General features: G+C 39.4%; 1 protein-coding gene across 4 annotated transcripts in view; it reads right to left on the bottom strand.

Annotated features, from left to right (window-relative positions):
- Positions 1-12,000, bottom strand: part of Btbd10 (BTB domain containing 10) — a 67,341-nt gene extending 55,341 nt beyond the window's left edge. The window contains exons 1-3 of one of the 4 annotated variants that reach the window (XM_042691341.1): positions 9,974-12,000; positions 9,621-9,706; positions 4,892-4,955 (exon numbers count right to left, since the gene is read on the bottom strand). The gene's annotated coding sequence lies outside the window, so the exon portion shown is untranslated. The remainder of the gene's footprint in view (positions 1-4,891; positions 4,956-9,620; positions 9,707-9,973) is intronic. The other 3 variants (XM_042691343.1, XM_042691342.1, XM_042691344.1) reach the window with 3 other exon arrangements.
- Between the last annotated feature and the right edge of the window lie 8,357 nt (positions 12,001-20,357).

Here is a 20,357-nt window from a genome sequence, read left to right as displayed (position 1 = left end):
TTCTCAGGATAGATAAAAAAATTGCTACAGCATAGCCAAAGAAAAATACTTTTAATCTAAGCACTGCTAATATCAGAAATAGGAATACTTACTGCTAGCTACCTGCAAAATTTTCTGCTAAGACTAGAGAAACCAAAAGAGACTAGAATTAGGACTAAAGAGCAGCTTTCAAGAAGCATTAGGTTATATCATAAAAATATTTTAATTACAAAAAATAGGTGACAAACTAAAACTTTTACAATATTAAAGGTCAGTCTTAAATATGAGAAAAATTTAAGTATGTAACTAAAATCTAAATATTATAAAAATGGACAAAGTTAGTGAACAAATAACAAAATGAACCAAGTTTGTGAACTAACAAATTACAATATTAAGAAACAGCAGGGTACTGGTGACTTACACCTGTAATCCTAATTACCCAGGAGGCTGAGATCTAAAGATTGCGGTTCAAAGCCAGCCTGGGCAGTAAAGTTTGTGAGACTCTTACCTCCACTTAACCACCAGAAAACCAGAAATGGTACTGTGGCTCAAAGTGATAGAGCACTAGCCTTGAAAAAAAGTGAGCTAAGGGGGCTAGGAAGGTGACTCAGTGGTAGAGCGCTTGCCTTGCATGCTTGAGGCCCTGGGTTCGAGTCCTCAGCATCACATAAGCAGAAAAAAAAAGCCGGAAGTGGAGCTGTGGCTCAAGTGGTAGAGTGCTAGCCTTGAGCTGAAGAGCTGAGGGACAGCGCCCAGGCCCAGAGTTCAGGCCCCAGAACCGGACCCAAAAAAAAAAAAGTGAGCTCAGGGACAGTGCCCACGATGGGAGTTTAAGCCCACAACTGACCCCCACCCCCCCAAAAAAAAAAGTGGGGAAGAAATAAATATTTAACATCATTCACTAAGGGAAAACCAAATTAAATCAGATGTTCAATTTATTGTTTTTTAATGACAACTACTGATGGGTGAAGTACTAGAAAAGTAGGTATCCAAGTTTGTAGAAGTATAAATTGATAAACTTTGAAAATTCCACATACTCTGACACAAGAACTCTTAAATTTTTATCCTTAAAAAAAATGTATTTATCATCTGGGTGCTGGTGGCTCATGTATGTAATCCTAGCTACTCAAGAGGCTGAGATCTAAGGACTGCAGTTCAAAGCCAGCCTGGGCAGGAAAAGTCTATTAAGACTCCTATCTCCAATTAACCACTAGAAAATCAGAAGTGCAGCTGTGGCTCAAAGTGGTAGAGCTCTAGCCTTGAGTGAAAGAGCTCAGGGACAGAACTTAGGCCCTGAGCTCAAGCCCTATAACTGACCAAAAAAAATTACTTTTATCAAAGCATTTACAACAGAGAAAATTGGAGACATTAAATTTCAAAAAGGAGTTGATTAAATATAACACATTATAGTCTCTCTGTATTAAAGAATATAATGTCTTAAATGAAGATTACATGATAAATTAACATATATAAATATTAATTCAAATATAATCTATGTTGTTTGAACTTCCTTTAATTTTCCTAAATGCCTAAATCATTATAGATAGAATAATCTAAGAAAACTTTAAAAGGGACTTGGAAGTGTGGCCAAGAAGTAGAATACTGTCTAGCATTCCAGGTTCAAGGCTCTGGGTTTGAATCCCTCACACTGTCAAAACAATAAAACCTAAATGAATAAGGAGTTGAAGAGCTGGGCAACGTTGGCTCACACCTGTAATCCTAGATACTCAGGAGGTTGAGATCTGAGGATCATGGTTCAAAGCTATCCCAGAAAGGAAAGTTCTTGAGATGTTTATCTCCAATTAACGACCAAAAGAATGGAGCTGAGGCTTAAATGACAGAGCACTATTAGTGAGCAAAAAAGCTCATAGACAGTGCTCAGGCTCTGATATCAAGGCCTAGAACTGGCACCAAAATGACAAAAAAGAGTTGAGCTGAAAAGCATGAAAGGAACAGATTACACTGCTTGATTCTAAGAAATAACAAATTCTAGTATTTTATTTAGAACAATAATCAATTTTAAAATACTTTGCATGCTCATCTGAAAGTAGGCAGCATAAAAATTATTTTTAAACAGTTATATGATATGACTTGGGTACTTGAGATTTGTAGGCATCTGAGTTTAAAATTATTTATTTATTTGTTTTACTTATTTGTTGGTCATGGACTTGAGTTCAGGGACTGGGCATTGTCCCTGAGCTTTTTTGATCAAGGTTAGGGTTCTATCACTTTGAGCCACAGTGTCACTTTGTTTGAATGGTTAACTGGAGATGACTCTCATGGACTTTTCTGCCTAGGCTGGCTTCAAACTGAGATCCTCAGATCTCAGCCTCCTGAGTAGCTAGGATTACAGGCATGAGCCACCAGAACTTGGCTTTAAACTTTATTTTTAAGCTGACATTTAATGTAGTCTACAAACAGAAAAGTCAGGATAATTTTCTACTCATCAGCTATAAACAAAATTAACCAAAGATCTTAAAGTGCAATAAGCCAAACAATAAAATGTGCTCATTTTGGGGGCTGGGAAGGTGGCTCAGTGGTAGAGCGCTTGCCTTGTACGCATGAGGCCCTGGTTCGATTCCTTAGTACCACGTAAGCAAAAAGAAAAAAGCTGGAAGTGGCACTGTGGCTCAAGTGGTAGAGCGCTAGCCTTGAGCTGAAGAGCTGAGGGACAGCGCCCAGGCCCAGAGTTCAGGCCCCATGACCAGACCCCACCCCCCCCCCAAAAATGCTCATTTTTAAGATGCAGATAATAGTTTCCCAATAAATGTCTTATTTTTGCAGGGAGGGAGCACAGAACTGTGGATTGAATTTCGGCCCTTAAATTCTCTTGGCTTGCTTCTTCTTAAATCTCTACCACTTGTATCAGACTTCTGGTTTAATGTAACTAGTGTTACAAGCATGAGCCACAGAAGTCCAACCCATAGATGACTTTTTTAAATGCTATACCATCTCTCTGTAATCTATTCTCTTTTCTCTGCTATTTTTCCACCTCGCACTTAAATTACATAGAAAACCAAATATAAGTAAATGAAAGCCACGATAGGAAAAAAGAGTTCCCTATTGGGCTGTAAATGGCCCACTGAACTTGTCCCCTCCAAATGAGACTGGTAGATATCAATATGATCTGATGAATGTGTCTCAAAGTCACTAGAAGTAGAGGGGCTGAAGAGTATGAGGCAATGATGCCAGAAATCTATTTTCTGGACATAAACAGAGAACAAAATTCTCAAAACTTGCATTTATACATCATTTTACTATTTATATAGCATTGTTATATACTTTAAGAAAAATTCCAGAAAATGTTTGCTTCACGTTTTTTCCATGTGAGAGAAAAAAGGCTTAGAGAAGTTAAGCAACTTAAATGTCGTAGAGCAAACAGTGGGCTTTAAACTCAGATCTAAATGTTCCCAAATGACCCATTCCTAACAGAAAAGTAGTACAATTTTAAATGACCTTAGAAAAATATTCATAGTTTCTAACCAAGTAGTACTTCAATCAGTGATTCACTGTGACAAAAATCTCATCTCATTCCAGCTAAATACTGAATGTTAATTTCAGTTTGTGATCAGAAATACTAATAGATCACTCATTTGAATCACAAAGATAAAAATTAATAGGCAGCACTCAGTATTCTCACATTTCATCACGATTCAATCCTCATACCCATGAGGATTATATAGACTTTTCTTGTCATTATTCCCACTACTTGTATAACATTTGCATTGTAATAGGTATTGTAAGTAATTTCTGAAATGATTTAAAGTATATGGAAAGATTTATTATGTATAAGTTATATGCAAATACTACTCCATTTTATATATGACAGCTGAGCATTTGATGGTTTCTATCACTAAAGATTGGAGAGGGGAGCACTAATCCTCTCAGATACCAATTACCAGTTACTCAGTTACCATATTACATGGTAACTTAACATTTTTAAACAGAAAAATTCTACTACTGACAAGTTTTAAAAAGGATGTTTTTTTTGACAAAGATATCTTAAAATCTTCAGAATCTGTGATATAAGGTGCCATATTTAACATAAACTCATTGCTTGTTACATCCTACTATTTTCGAACAGGTTGAGTATTCAAAGTGTTTCACATGTTCAAGTTTTTTAGATATTGGAATATTTGCAAACACTGTAAATTAAGCAACTCCGATCCAAAATGTACTGAAAGCAATACTTGGTTCATTGAACTCCCACTACCTATACTTAGCATTTAACATTAACCTCTTAGTCCTCTCCCAGTGAGCATCTCATTGAATTCTAATTAGCCACCTATGAGTTCTAGTTTGCTAGCTTCTCAGTAAGGTAGGTGTAGGTTTTAAGGTTCCCAAAGTAAACCAACATAGTAGTATAAATGCAACATTAGCTTAAGCCCAAATATTCTATTACAGAAAAAAATAAAATTCTAAAACAAGTTTGAGTGTATCTCAAGCTGAGTGTACCCTTATCTGAAATGCTTGGCATCATTAGTATTTCAAATTTCAGACTTTTTGGATTCTTCAGAATATTTACATACACGTAATATGTTATCTTGGAAATAAGACTCCAATCTAAACACAACATTCATTTGTAACTTATAGCCTGAAGGTACAATAATTTTATCTAATTTACACATGAAACAAAGTTTGTGTACACTGAATCATCAGTCTTGTGATGCCATGTCAATGCCGAGTAACATATAGATTTTTAGCGCATTTCTGAAATGATTTTAAGATTAGGATGGCTCAACCTACAATTTTTCCTCCAATAACAAACATCATAACTACTTCCTCCCCCTTTCCTTTTAGTTCAGAACCAACACAAAAGAAGAAAATAAAGGAATTTAGCAAATGAGAACAAAAATATAAATGAAACGAAGCCAAGAAGCTTTTGATTACTTCAACTATAAATTAAACTTACCCAGTTATAACTGTAGGTGTTCCATTTCCTTCTCTCGTGTAAGAGTCCAGTAAGTTCAATAAACCTACCATACAGATGAATAGAAAATATATCCTAAGAATTTGGAGTTCCAAAAACAGAACTGGAAGGCATCAAGAAAAATATAGTCAATTCCTCCTCCTAGTTTCTCCAGATTCTTATTTGGGAGGATATTTCAGAGGATGAGAGGAGGTAGGGGCAGAAAGCTACTTCCAGGAAAGAATTTCCTGGTTTACAAGTCACTGTAGAAACACTAGGAAAGGAAAATGATGGCGTTCCACTCCCTCAACAAGCTCAGTCTTCACAAATACTAAACACAAAGCTCTCAAAAGGTTTTTAAAACTCTCAAAAATGAACATATAACAATGACAATACATAATTCCTCCTCTTTTACCTCTTATTCCTGAGAGACAGGGATTAGAGATACTAGCCTAGCTAGACCAGAAAAGCCAAAAAAAAAAGTCTGTAAATTTCCAAAGATGTCCTGATTCTTTTTAAGTATCCTATGTAGTCTTTGCATGAACTATGATAAAGTTAAGTCCTTTAGTCCTTGTAAGTCAGTCCTCTTTGTAAAACTTCAAAGACAAAAAGGTACTTAACTGGCTTCCTTTTCAAAATTCTATTCCCCATCTAAATTCTTCTTATCCTCACCTCTAGTCAGTTCCCTCACTTTGCCCCGTGTGTGTGTGTGTGTGTGTGTGTGTGTGTGTGTGTGTGTGTGTGTGTGTGTGTGTGTGTGTGTGTGTGTGTGTGTGTGTGTGTGTGTGTGTGTGTGTGTGTGTGTGTGTGTGTGTGTGTGTGTGTGTGTTCTATCTCTTTCTTAGGTCTTACTTCCAAAATGCCTGTTTCCCACAACCCAACTAGGCAAGAATCAGATTATGTGATTAAAGTACTTCCAACTAATAAATAAATGAGTTTTAATCCAAGGTTCAATCCCACAGTATCATTCGACTCTAATTTATATAAGGCACAAACTCTAACCAAAGTATCTATTGTTACAAAAAATATAATCTTTTAATGGACAATAAAGACAAGAGGCACAGAAGTGTTTCCTTCACATCATATTTGCCTCATCCCTTTCCAAAACTCTCCCTCCCCATCTTCCAGGAGATGAGACTTTCATCGAGTAAAAGTTAATACCCAAGTAAAAAATGTAGACTAATACAGCAAACAATATAAACATTCAAACACTAAAATGATTGTAAAGGGCTTTAATATTACACATTAAGTGCAAGTATAATAAAAACTTAAAAATGAACCAGTGTGTTTTACAAGACAGGTATAAATCAACTTCACTCTAAATTCTACTTAAATTATAAATACTGAGAAGTTTTTCTTTAGTTATTTCCACAGTTAAAATATTAATATAGTATCCCCCCAATATTGGGGGTATATGCTTCAAGCCTACCTGGATGGTGGACTTGAATGGATATACCTGAATGGATGTCTGAATCTTTGGGTAGTACCAAATGAACCACATACACACACACACACACACTATTTTTAAACACACAAATACCTAAAGTTTAATTTTTAAAGTAGTACAATAAAAGATTAACAATAACTAACATAACTATTGTTACAAAACAATGGTGGAAATATATTGTAATAAAAGATGTAAAGATAGCCTTTCAAAAAAATATATATATATATACATTTTTGGGGGGTTGATCTTAGGGCTTGAATTCTGGGCCTGGGCACTATCCCTGAGCACTTTTGCCAAGGCTACTAGTGCTCTACCACTCTGATTCATAGTGCCACTTCTGGTTTTCTGGTGGTTAACTAGAGATAAGAGTCTCACAGACTTTACTGTCCAGGCTTGCTTTCAACCATGATCCTCAGATCAGTCTTCTGAATAACTAGAATTACAGGTGAGAGCTACCAGCACTCAACTCCTCAAAATATTTTATTTTAGATCTTAACCACCTTATTATTTCAACAACCATACAATTTTTTCTTTCTTTACAAAGCCAAGAACTTTAATTTTTTTTTTTTCAATTTAAAGGAAGCACTCTCTGGGGGCTGGGAAGGAAGCTCAGCGGTAGAGTGCATGCCTTGCAAGCATGAGGCCCTGGGTTCGATTCCTCAGCACCACATAAACAGAAAAAGCCGGAAGTGGCACTGTGGCTCCAGTGGTAGAGCACTAGCCTTGAGCTGAAGAGCTGAGGGACAGCGTCCAGACCCAGAGTTCAGGCCCCATGACCGGCAAAAAAATTAAATAAATAAATAAATAAAGGAAGCACTCTCTGGCTTCTCATCATATCTGAATTGTCAGGATCATTATTCTTACACTTAAGGATTAAGTAAAATAAGGGTTCTTTAACAATCCCTCTAGTAGCCAACATAACTGTAACTGAGGGATGGGTAGCATATACAGTGCAAATTCACATCCCAAGAAGGACAAAGGGGAAGTCACAAGATTTCGTTATGTTGCTCAGAATAGCATGCAATTTGAAATGTAAAAACTATTTCTGGGGGGCTGGGAAGGTGGCTCAGTGGCAGAGTGCTTGGCTTGCATGAATAAGGCCCTGGGTTCGATTCCTTAGCACCACATAAGCAGAAAAAGCTGGAAGTGGCGCTGGAGCTCAAGTGGTAGAGCGCTAGCCTTGAGCTGAAGAGCTGAGCAGTACCCAGGCCCAGAGTTCAGGCCCATGACCGGAAAAAAAAAAACCTGGAACTTTCCATTTAATATTTTTAGGCATTGGTAACTATAGGTAATAAACCACAAAAACTAAAAGTGTGGAGAGACTTCTGAGGAAATTCCAGTTCAATTTGTCCCAATGTATTTAAAGGCTACTAAACCTATCAACTGGTTTCAATTAGACTTGACAGCTTTCCCTAAGTCTTCCAACAGTTTGATATTCCAAACTAATTAACATATGTATGCCTCTTTTATTTCCAGTTAAAAACTTATTACAAGCAAGGTGCCAGTGGCTCATACCTATTATCTTAGCTACTCATGAGGCTGAGATCTGAGGACTGTGGCTCAAAGCCAGCCCAGGTAGGAAAGTCAGTGAGACTCTTACCTCCAATTAAAATTAACCACCAGAAAACCAGAAGTGACACTGTGGCTCAAAGTGGTAGAGCATTACCCTTGAGAGAAAAAGCTCTAGGAACAGCACTCAGCTTGAACAGAGTTCAAGCCCACAACTGACGAAAACCGAAACAAAACAAAAATTACACCTGACCAATAACACAGGTCCTAGAAATCAGAATGCAATTATAGACAGGTGTGCATTTGATTGGGCTCACATAAAATTATTTTAATTATTTCAACTAGCTGTCATAATATTTAAAATAGACTACACATAAAAATCTAGATTTCCTGTACTCTCTGAGAAGGTTAAAAAGGCTAAAAGACCATAGTCATATACAGAACTAATCAGGTAGCCCTCAATACTGGATGACTCTCTTAGACAAAACCTGAACATTCTAATAAACATCACATTTTCATTACCTGTCCAATACCTTGAAGGCAGGTGGGTTTGAGTCGCATAACCTATCACCTATGAAAGGTGAATAATACTTTCCAGATCTTTCATACTTCATTAATTTATCTAAATGTAAAAGGCCACAAAATAAAACTTAGTTGTTTATGATTGCATAATTAAAAATAAAACAATTTATAACACCTTGAATAAAGAATGAAATAGAACAAAACAGATGGTTAGGAGGATAATATACACAAAGTAACAAGTCCATCTGAAAGCTTGTTTGAGAGTCAAAGAAAAAGGTTTAAGTACTCAAAAACACTGCTATGATACCAAAAGTTTAACATTTTAGTTCCTTACTACAGGCCAGTATTCAGAATCTCCCATCCTCCTTTTCCTTTATGCATATAACTTTCAGTTAATTCATAAGAATTAAGAATTCTTAAGAAATGTTTGGGATATTGATCAAATACATTTACACCTTCAAAAATAAGTCTCTTCACACACTTTATTACCAGTAATCTACCATCAAATCATTTCTCAAGTATTTTCTACTACTTTCTGCTTGATGTACAAATGACACTTCAGTTCTTGGGTTTCAAGAACAAATTTCAATCCTGGGATGCTCTCTCCAGTACTGAAACTCGTTTAGCCCATATGCCTACATGTTTATCTTTTCGTTAAAATTTTCCATAGGCTTTTTCGTTGAAAATGTATCCTTAAACCCTTCTCTAAAATTTAAGAAGAAGAAAAAGAGTGACAAAATTGGATAGAAGGAATGGATAGCAGGAAATCAAATGTCCAAGTAAAATCACTATATTGTGCTGCTTCATCTAGAGTTGTTCTTAAAAAAAAAATAAAATAAAATAAAGATTCCTCAAAGAATTTCATATGCGAAAGGCACCGAGTGACAAGCCAAATGGGACTATCTTCAGCATGTGTGGACTACTATCGTGGATTTAAAACACTAAGAAGAAAAGAGAAATACACAATTGGTTAGGGTCAGGACTAATAAACACTAATCACACGAACCAATTAGTAAGGTCTTAAGTTCTCCCCACGCTAAGGGAGGTGGTTGTTAAGGGGACTTGTATCTGAAGAGGAAAGAAATCAGAACCTTTTCTCTACAAGTTTTGGGGAAACAAAGCTTTCACCATAACGTGCAAGTCTGAGCACACAAAACCCACGCCAGCACATGATTGTCTGTGTGTTGGGGGGGGGGGGGGTCTCCTCTTCACTGAAAGGGAGACTTGCTCCCCCGCGCCAGGAAAAGTACTCACCGCGCTATTGTGATGCGCCCCCCGCAGGCGGTCGCGGCGAAGGCCCAGGATGACAGGAAAGGGGCGGGGCACACGGTTCTTCTGCCCTGGAGAAGAAGGATGAGGGGGACTCGCCTTCATGCCCGGCGAAAGGCCTCCGCACTGCCAACCGCAAAAGCAGTCCCGCCTCTGCCTCTCCGAGCTGGGTGCCCGCCGCCGGGGCCCAGCACGCCACCCCGGCTCCCGCCCGCGCTTCGGCCCCGGCCCCGACTCTCACGCACTCCGCCCCTCTTTCCTCCCTCACCCGCCAGCCAGCCAGACCTCCCGCGCCGCCGCCACGGCGCTCGCCCGCAGGAGCCCCTTCCCCGACGAACCTGTAGTCTCTCCTGGGCGGTCACGGAGGATCAAAGCAAGAGCCGCGTCGGTGACGCCTTCCGCCGCCCCCCACCCCCACCCCTGCCCCGTCAACGGAATCCTTCCCGGGGTGGTTGGTTACCAGGCGGCCACTTGGGCGGCTGCGCCTACCCAGAGCTGCCCCCGGCAGGTTGCAGGCCGGCTCCTCAGCCTCTTCTCGCGAGAGCCCGCAATTCGAAGAGGCGAGGCTCACCGTGTTCTCGCGAGAAGAGCGACTCTCCGCCCCAGGTGGGTGGGAAGCTCAGGGCGAAGGCAGTGGAGGCAGTGGCGGGCCTGAGGTGAGTCGGCCGTCCACCGACCGTGTTGGCGGAGCGGCGGGAAGTTTCGTGCGACCCGCTCCTCACCGACGTCGGCTTTGAGTCCCACTCAGCCCCCTCGACTTCCCGGGGAGAAGGGCAGGCCTGGTCTCCAGCAGCGAGTTGGTTGGTCCCCCGCCCCGCCCTCGGCAGGGGAAGCCCCGAATCGCCTCGGCGGGGCCTTGGAGCGCGCGGGGACAGACCGGACCCGGTGGAAGGCAGTGGTCCCAAAGGGCGCGCCCTCCTCCTCTGGAACCCACCGGGCTTGGGTTTTGTCTGGTTTGGGGTTTGTTTCCGTCGTGGGGCTTGAACTCGGGCGCCGTCTCTGAGCTCGTTCGCTCAACGCTAACCTCTACCGCTCTGAGCCACCAGCTCCACTTCCCCACGCGGACGTTCAGTTGGCGGGAGCCGGTGTTCCCGCTGAAGCACCTGCGGATTGGGACGTCGAGGGCCAACCTGACAGGAGCCGTGCCCCAGTGAGGAGGTCCCCGCCCCCTCTACCCCCACCCAAAGCTTCAGCCCGGCTCGCCCGGAGCCTGCCCAGTGCCAGACGTGCATTATAAAAGGCAAGTTCGTGTCCTGGGGAGAAGAGCCACAGGGAAATCCCTAATCCTATTACGTTTTGCTAAAGACTTTGCTGCCCCTGGGAGCCGTGTGAGTAGAATGCGGAGTTAACCCCACAGGCTCCACCTGCCAGGTGAAGAGAACCACTACCAGAGAAAGACCTTGAAGCTGCAAAGATGAGCAAAAAGTTTTCGCCTTGCAAAGGGACAAAATAAAGGAAGAGAACCTGATTTACGTAATTTTGGTATGGAAACAGATTTATGGAAATAACTTCGTTGCCAATCCTTTAATCATTGTTTAGTTCAGAGGAGAATTTCCCCCATTTTCCACATGTGATAACTTTCCAAACCGATGTTTAATGTTAAACATAGGAGCAGTTGAGATGGGCAAATTATAAGCATTCTGTCAGAGACCAAAGGAAAGCAAAGGTTTTTGTCATCGCGTATCAAATTGTTATTGCCAATAATCTTTGAAAAATGTACAATGGAAACTCTGCAATACAGATCCTCAAGCCAAAAATCACACACACAAAATCCAGCAACAAAAAAGCCTAACAACAACCTCATCAATATTTTCTCCTGCAAGCTATGCACAAAGGAGATAAGTCTAAAGCACAAGCTAGGCATAGTAAGGTCTGTCAAACGAGGATTATTTCCTTATTTCAATATATCTGTTCATGTTCTAAAGAAAGTCTTTGATAGATCACAGAGCTGCTAAAAATATCCCTGTAGGTAAATATTTATTTATATGAGCACACACACACACACACACTTTTGACTCCATTCAAAATATGCCCAGCACTTAATAGGACCACAAAAAACTTCTAGTTCAAGGAATTTTCCAAGAAACATAACAAAAGATTTGATACAAAGAATTCATTTCATACAGTTATTCAGAAAGAGAAAGATGGGAAATGAGAGAAGATAGAGAAGAGGAAAGGAGGAGAAGGGAGGGAGGCAAAAAGGGAGAAAGGGGAAAGAAAAATCGAGTAAAGTTCCTATTCACTTCACTTTAACTGAGAACTTTCAAATACTGTTTGCATGTATTAATATATATGTAGTGTGTAGTGCCATGGATTCAGACCACAAATTTGTTTTATTCAATAATTTACAAATCCTGGGCTGGGAAGGTGGCTCAGTGATAGAGCGCTTGCTTGCATGGGCTGGGGCCCTGGGTTCAATTTCTCAGCACCACATAAGCAAAAAGAAAAAAGCCGGAAGTAGCGCTGTGGCTTAAGTGGTAGAGCTCTAGCCTTGAGCTGAAGAGCTGAGGGACAGTGCCCAGGCCCAGAGTTCAGCCCCCACGACCGGACCCAAAAAAAAAAAAATTTACAAATCTTATAAACCAGCAGTTTGATATAGAAGTAATGAATTAACAAGTTTGTGTGGTTACTGTTGTAAGTTATGTCAGCAACATAGACATATTTGTATCTTCCCAGTGTCCAAACTTATTGGAAAACAAATTTATAAGGCGTCAATTTTATAGACTTTAAGTCACCAAGAATTCGTGATTTCAGTTGGTTCTTGTGGTCATTGACAAACACTGGTTCTTTTTATCCCATCACAATCTGTTATTGATATTAACTCTCAGATCATCCATTAAACTTCACAAAAATATACCAGTTACAGATAAGAGGATTTAAGCAGCTGTGAGGCTCAAAGGAGTCTTACTGAAGATAAGAGCCAGAAAATTGATCAAAATGCAGTCACTGCAAGTGGTATGTAGACATTAATATAATGATCCCAGTCACATAGCTGTTCAGGGTCAGAGATGCCAAAACAGAGTTGGTTCAAGGCACAGAACTCATCCAAGTTTCAGAGCTTGGCACAATGGCAGTTTCAGTGGGCTATATCAAACTGGACTCTGCTGAGTGGAAGCTCCTAGAGACAGGAGTTTGTCACCTGCTGATCCTGTGAGTCATACAGTAAGGGGATTGATAGTGAGGGATTGGTAGGTGATTATATTCACCAATGTTAAGTGTCCCTTCTTTAATCTGATCCAAATGAGGTGATTGCATTTATTTGTTGTATTTGATAAACTCACAGACTTAAGTTCCTCTGGAATGATTTTGATATGCCCCTGCATTTACATGTTCATAATGATTGAATTCATAGATGGTAAATTTTTTATCTATGAAAGTAAGTTATCAGTTTGTACCTTTTGATTTAAGCTGAATAAATGGTGATTGGTGGCTTGCACAAACAAAATGAAGTCATTCTTCCTCAGTATTTGTACTCAAAATTGAGCAAACTGGAACCAGAGGCATTGCTCAAGTGGTAGAGCACCATCTTTGAATGGAAGAGCCCAGACAGCAGCAGGAGGCTCTTCAGTTCAAGCTCCAATAACCATACCAAAATAAAATAAGCAAACTTCTGCTTCATAAAATGGGGTTACTCATGATAAAGTACATTCTAAAAGCTACTGTTCTATTCAATGTAGAATATCTAGCCCAGGGCACAGCTTGATCTCTACAATTGCCTACATTATAACATGGTAAATAAAAATGGTTTCAAGGCAGAGGATAAGGTAGCCTAAAGTTGAATAATTTTGTAAATTAACAATTCATATGAGAGTCTTACTTTTTAAACAAAATTTCACTAGCCCAAACTGATATTTCTGCCTTAGCGTAAGTGCTAGAATTGCAAGCATGACTACCATGCATGACAAGAGGCTACTTTTATAGCATAGGAATTGGGCATAGGGGTCCAGCTCACTGATAGAGCACTTGTTCTGCTTCCACCCCATCCCAAAAAATTTTTTAAAGAAAAAAGGTTTGGAGCCTAGATTTCTTTGTACTACAAAGTTTGTATCCTGCCAACTAATGACAGGAACAGGAAAACTATACACGCACACAAGGAATTCTATCCCTGTTCAGCGAATACTATATAGATACTACTCTAAGAATACTGAGATATGCAGATACTACTGATATATATATTCTGATAACAATAAGATGCATAGGTAATAACAAAAGGAAAACAAGTCTGGTTATACAGAGAAATAATGCACTATGGAGAAATAAGGACTCAAAGTGTTCTACAAATGTCCAGTGATATTGCCTAGCATATACAAGGCCTCGGTTCAATTCCCAGCATTGCAAGACAAATGGTGAGAGGGCATGTGAAAAACAGAGTCCACATGGCAAATAATAGAAAGTAAATAAAGAGGAGGATCCATAATTGCACTTCCACAACACCCCTCCTGTAAGAATGAATCAAGTCCTTGAGAACCACATTAATTCCTTCAAAGGACTATGTTCTCAGCTTCCTAATTACTTCTCACTACACTCTATCACTTAACTGTTTTAACCTCTCAACATCATTACTCTAGGGATCAAGCTTCCAAATTGTTGAAAGACTAACTACATTCAAACCACAGAAACAGATTACTTAAAAGAGGTTATTCAGAATTCATAAAAGATGTTTATAAATCAATAGTAAAAGATAAACAGCATAACAAAGAGAACTGGGCCAGCTATGTATGAGGGTACATATCTGTAATCCCACCATTCTCGAAACTAAGGCAGGAAAAATGTAAATTTGAAGACAACCTGGGCTATACAACAAGACCTTGTTTCAAACCACATAAGTAACCTAGGACATGAAATTTAAAGAAAAGATAATCTTTAGACTTGCAAAAAATTTTAAGTTTTTTAAGTAAAAATATAACGCGGGGACAAAAGCAAATGCTACAACCACTTGGGAAGATAGGTTGGTATCTGCTAACAAAGGTGAAGATGCATATACTATAAGATCCACATATTATATTTCTAGGCACATATCATAATGAAATCCTTGTAGGTAAAAGAGGTAAGTGAAGTGTGATAGTAGAATGTCTATAAAATAGGATTTGTGCAGGTGCCAACACTTTGTATTTCAGGAACAGACAAATATCTCAAAATAGAATCCACAAATAAAGCTCAATAATAAATCTATACTAGGATGTTAGCAAGATGGCAAAATAGGAAATTTCAATCTTGATAACTTTAGAAACAATATAATTATAAATGAGGCAATGCCTTCACGGGAAACATATTTAAAGAGCAGCAGTCCCCACAAGAATGTAAAACAGAATTGCCACATTGACTTGGTGGTCACAGCACAAGAGATAAGAAAAAAAATCTGCTTAAATTTTAGTTAAATGTTGCTTAAAGATATAAAAGTATTGTTAGGTGAAGTCCTTATTCTATAATGAACACACACAAACCTAAGTAATATTGCCTACTGCATCTAGGCTATAAGGAATGTCCTTTTATTCCTAGATTACAAACCTGCAGCATGTTAATGTACTGATGGCTGCAGTCAATTATAGGTGCTGTGTTTTATGAATAAACACAAAGATAAAGTTTTAATACTGGTAATAAGAATTTTCACTTCTCAGTGATATTCAGTAGACACTATGTTGAAAATGAACTATACAATTTGTGGGTGAGGACAGGAGGGAAAAACTGGAGGAGGGCAAAGGAAGGAATGACATTGTCCAAAAGGAAATTACCTGACTTATGAAACTGTAACCCTTCTATATATCACCTTTATATTAACAATATAAAAATATTTTTTAATTCTTAAAAAGGATCATCACTTCTGTCATACCCTTATGGAGCTACAATCATTTATATTGACCAAACAATCCTTATGTGGTACATATCTGTAATCAGACATTCCTTTTCTCATTCTACTCCATCTGCCTCAGGCCTTTTGGAGAGGAACAGACAGAATGGCCTTTTTACCTGTCCCCTGTGTCTTAACATATTTTGGATCCAGACGATTCATCAACATGGCCCTAGAAGTCCAAGTACTGAATGCCTGGGCTAAGCATGTTACAGGTGCATGCCGAGAGTCTATGTTCACAGAGCCATAGATAACTCCCTCATTTTCCAATGATCTGCAGTGTCTAATGTGGCTATATCCAGACGGAACACTCAAAGAATCCTGAGGTTTCATTTCTGCTATGTGTGTGCTGACCTCCCCCTTCACTTGTGGCAGACACAATTGAAATTAAAAGTGGGAGGAGCAGCAGAATGGTCTGTAGATTTGTAGAGTATCTGGCATGTCAGGTAGGACTTTACAAGAATCTTTAGATCCATGGGTCTGGTATGGGAACTTCATATTTGCTGGGACTGTACTATTGTGGTAGTATGCAAGGGTTTTTTAAACTGTGACCTAGGAACATATTCATTTTTCAACTTCTCTAGTGATTTTAAACACACACTTCTAGAATGTCTTTACATGAAAGTCGCTCTACCCACTAATGGCCTGAAAACCCAAGAGAGGTGACAGCATATAACATTAAGATCTGTATCAAGGAAACTACAAGAGGTGGGCTGGGAAGGTGGCTCAGTGGTAGAGTGCTTGTCTTGCATGTGTGAGGCCCTGGGTTCAATTCCTCAGTACCACAAAAGCAGAAAAAAAAGCCAGAAGTGATGTTGTGGCTCAAGTGGTAGAGTGCTAGCCTTGAGCTGAAGAGCTGAGGGACAGTGCCCAGGCCCAAAGTTCAGGCCCCACTACCGACAAAAAAAAAAAAAAAATACAAGAGCTAAAATTTGGACACCATACTCTAAAGGAGACTTGGGATCTCAGCCCAAAAGGAGGAGCATAGTGAATGAAACACACCCAACCTATTGTAATATTGACAAGAGTTTCTAAGGTTGATTTTAAAATCTTGTCTTAATTCTAAATGCTATTTACTTGAAATTGAACTGGAACCAAAATTTTCTTTCATCCTCTGTCATGTTTCCCAGAAACCACCACCTCCATGAATTTTTCGTGTAACCAAGAGCTAGTATCTAAAGAGCATCTGAGATGAATATTCATGAACTCAACTCCTAAGGACAGAGGTTAGAAGGACTCCTTTGTATATGCCAAACAGAAGGGGAATCATGAGGCCGAAAACTGTTAGAAGGCACAAGGAGAAACTCAGGAGATGGGGCGGGGGGAATGTCAGAATAGAGAGAATACTGAGTCATCATTTGAGACTGGCTTTGCATAAAGTAAAAACTCAGTAGGGATAGTGAAACAATTGTTCAGCTCCCACAATAAAATTAAACTCGTATAAACCAGGAATTTAAAAGACTACAAAATGACAAATTATAATTTTATAATTATAAAATTATAAACACATAATGTTTATAATATTAACTGACCCTATAAGGCACAAAAGATAAAAACTGAACGTAACTTTTGTTATGTGCCAGATTATACTCCAGAAGAATCAGTGTCTGAAAGTAAAGGTATAACAATGTAATACACAACTTTGTGGTCCAAAATTGGAAAAAGATTTCTACCCTATTTGTAAAAGGTTTTTACCCTAGTCTGTAAAACTCATCGTTTAAGATAATCAAAATTAAGTATAGAAAGACTTGAACCTTTCTGAAAAATGGAGAACATATTTTTTGTATGTAAAAAGAACAAATTATTATTAGAAGATACAAAGAACTCAAAGTCTGCAGGGCCAGGAATGTGAAAGCGGGGGAAGGGGAATAATCAGCTCCTGAATCGGAGATTCATTCTCAAATGGCCAGCATGTAGAGAAAGTTCACAGAAATTGACATATAGCGACACTGCTAATAAAGGAAGCAAGTCTTTGCCACCCTCCAATGCACACTCTTGTCTCATTAAGCTGGAGAGTAAAAAAGGGAAGACACCTGCAGCAAATAATCTGGAAGAAATGTAGATTGTCTTGTGAATTCCGGGGACACTAAGAAGGAAGAAGGTCCTTAGTGTCGCTACCCCATTCCTGGTAGTAGCATGAATGTGGAGGGTTGGATGTCAACTTGCTGGTATAGATAAATGGATCAGTAGCAAGGCAGCTACTAGATAGGAGGCAGAGTGCTGAACATCTGACTACTTGGTTGTGACGGGACATGCATTCTATAGCAGGAGCAACTACCTCCTGATGCTGATTGGGGTGGTCTCTGGCTTTACTTGGGCAGTATTGAGATAAGGAGAACATGACCCTCTGAGCCTTTAAGTCCTCATAGGACCACCTGGAATCTGTTTCTTAAGGATTCTCCTGATTTTGTAATGCCATCCCTTTCTCTTTAAACAAGTAGATTTGAATCTGTGCATTAAATGAAGCCTGGTGGATTATACCAGGATGCCACACAATTGTTCATGGTCTTCTGGTTTGGCAAAGTACACTTTACATTAAATTCCCATATCCACTTTCCCATCCACTAGGCAAAACAGTGCTCCCCTGTCCCCCCACCACCACCCCCTGTGTATCACACGGGGTTGCCATTTGTAGTGGATTTCCTTGTCTTTCTCATAGGGCCAAGAGCCTTTTGAAGCCATCAGGTTGGGATCATCCAAGCTTGCAGAACCAGCCATGTTCAGGGCCTCTGAAGATGCTGTACCACCTCCCTGGGAAATGGACTTCTTTCTTTCTTTTTTCACCTGTGGCTAGCTCAAGGCTAACTAACTCTACCACTTGAGCCACAGCACCACTTCCAGCCTTTTCTGTTTATGTGGTACTGGGAAATGGAACCCAGGGCTTCATGCATGCTAGGCACGCACTCTACCACTATGCCACATTTGCAGCCCAAGATTGACTTCTTTCTACCTGACTAACTCTTGACTCATCTTTCTGATTCAGGAGATTATAGTGACATTGATCTATGTTGTTTAGTAAGTGGTCAGCTGCCACGTGTTGCTATTTGATTTCACTTAATCTAATTTCAAATTAATTTCAAATTAAATCTAAAGCCATAGTTGCATTAGCCACAGTTTATCACAGATTGTGATACTTCATCTTTGAGAAAAATTACCTTGGACTGCATTGATATAAATTGAGTAGGGGTCTGTATTTCACATTCCTCTAGTGTCTTGCAGTTTTTCTTCAGAGGACTCATCAAAGTTAAAATGCATATACTATTTACATTTCTCTCATTAGGTAGACTTACTGATGACAATAGCCAAATCTCTTTTGTCTACAAGTTTGTCATGAGGCAGAGTACTGAGCATCTGACTACTGGGCTGTGGCAGGGGACATGCATGCTATAGCAGGAACAAGACCATCTGCCTCCTGATCCTGATTGGGTGGCCTTTGGCTTTTACTCAGGTAGTACTGAGAGAAAGGAGTACAGGAAAACTGCACACTTGGTAGAATTTGGTCATGAAAATAACCATGAAATTGTCTTCTTATAAATATAAAATTTCTATTCCATTCAATCTGGGACCTTTAAGAAATATCAGACTGGGTCTGTGCAAAGATAAATAGCCTTCCCATGAGGTTTAAGACCAATCTGCATTTTTGCATTGTGTGTGTGTGAGTGTGCATGCATGTATGCGTGCATATATGCACGTGTGCCTGTGTGCACTAGTATGATGGCTTAAAATCAGAGCATTGTACTCTTAGCTTTCTTATTCATGGCTGATGCTCTATCAGTTTAACCACACCTTCAGGCTAACATATTGCTGGTTAACTGCAGATGAATGTCACAGATTTTTCTGCCCAGGCTGCCTCTGAACCACAGTCCTCCAGGTCAAAACCTCTTAAGTAGCTAGGATTAAAAGTGAAATCCACCAGCACGTGGGCAATCTGCATTTTTTTTGGGGGGGGTCCGGTCATGGGGCCTGAACTCTGGGCCTGGGCGCTGTCCCTCAGCTCTTCAGCTCAAGGCTAGCGCTCTACCACTTGAGCCACAGCGCCACTTCCGGCTTTTTTCTTTATGCTTATGTGGTGCTGAGGAATCGAACCCAGGGCCTCTGGCATGCAAGGCATGCGCTCTACCACTGAGCCACCTTCCCAGCCCCAATCTGCATTTTTATCCTGAACTTTTCGTTTTCTTTCCTAAAATGACTGAGATAATATTACCTTGCTAATGAGGAGTGAGGGCTCTAATACTTAACAATAGAAAGTATCTAGATGTCAAACTGTGAAATACATGATTGGGACAAACAAGACTTTTATTGAATTGCATAATTTTTTAATATTAAGTAGTAGTACAAAGGAGTTTCAATTCCACAAATCAGCTTGTGAGTGCTATTGATCTTTATCAATGTACTATGCAATCATGATTAGTATTAATATTTGAGTGCCTGTTATAACTGAGTAAACATACTTTTAATGATGAACACTTCATATGTTTATAATGATCATTATAGATTTATTTTTCATAATAAAGAAAAAGCAGTTATTAAAAGTAGTGAAGTAATATAATTTAAAGTGATGAATATTCTATTTATTCAAAGAGTTGTAAAATGAATAAAAGTGACAATAAAATAAACCATTGAAATTTGTAGCTATCATGTCTCATTAGTGGATCACATGCAGTGGTTAGTAGTATTTAATATATTGACATTGGGAAATCTGAGTAGGATTTTGAAAATGTAGCAGATGTAAAAACAGTTGTCCTATATGTAAAGCATTGCTTTAAATACCTCTTGTATTTGCTAGGTTTCAGCATTAAGTAATACATTTCTATTAGCTTTGCCAGTTTCTCCAGTGCTTTCTTGAGAGCTGTTAGCAGGATTATTGCTTTCCA

This window comes from Dipodomys spectabilis, unplaced genomic scaffold, assembly GCF_019054845.1.
Source record: "Dipodomys spectabilis isolate Male_0828 unplaced genomic scaffold, ASM1905484v1 ptg000145l, whole genome shotgun sequence".
Classification (NCBI taxonomy): Eukaryota; Metazoa; Chordata; class Mammalia; order Rodentia; family Heteromyidae; genus Dipodomys; species Dipodomys spectabilis.
Note: the sequence above shows the minus strand (reverse complement) of the source record. Positions and strands in the feature narration are given on the sequence as shown.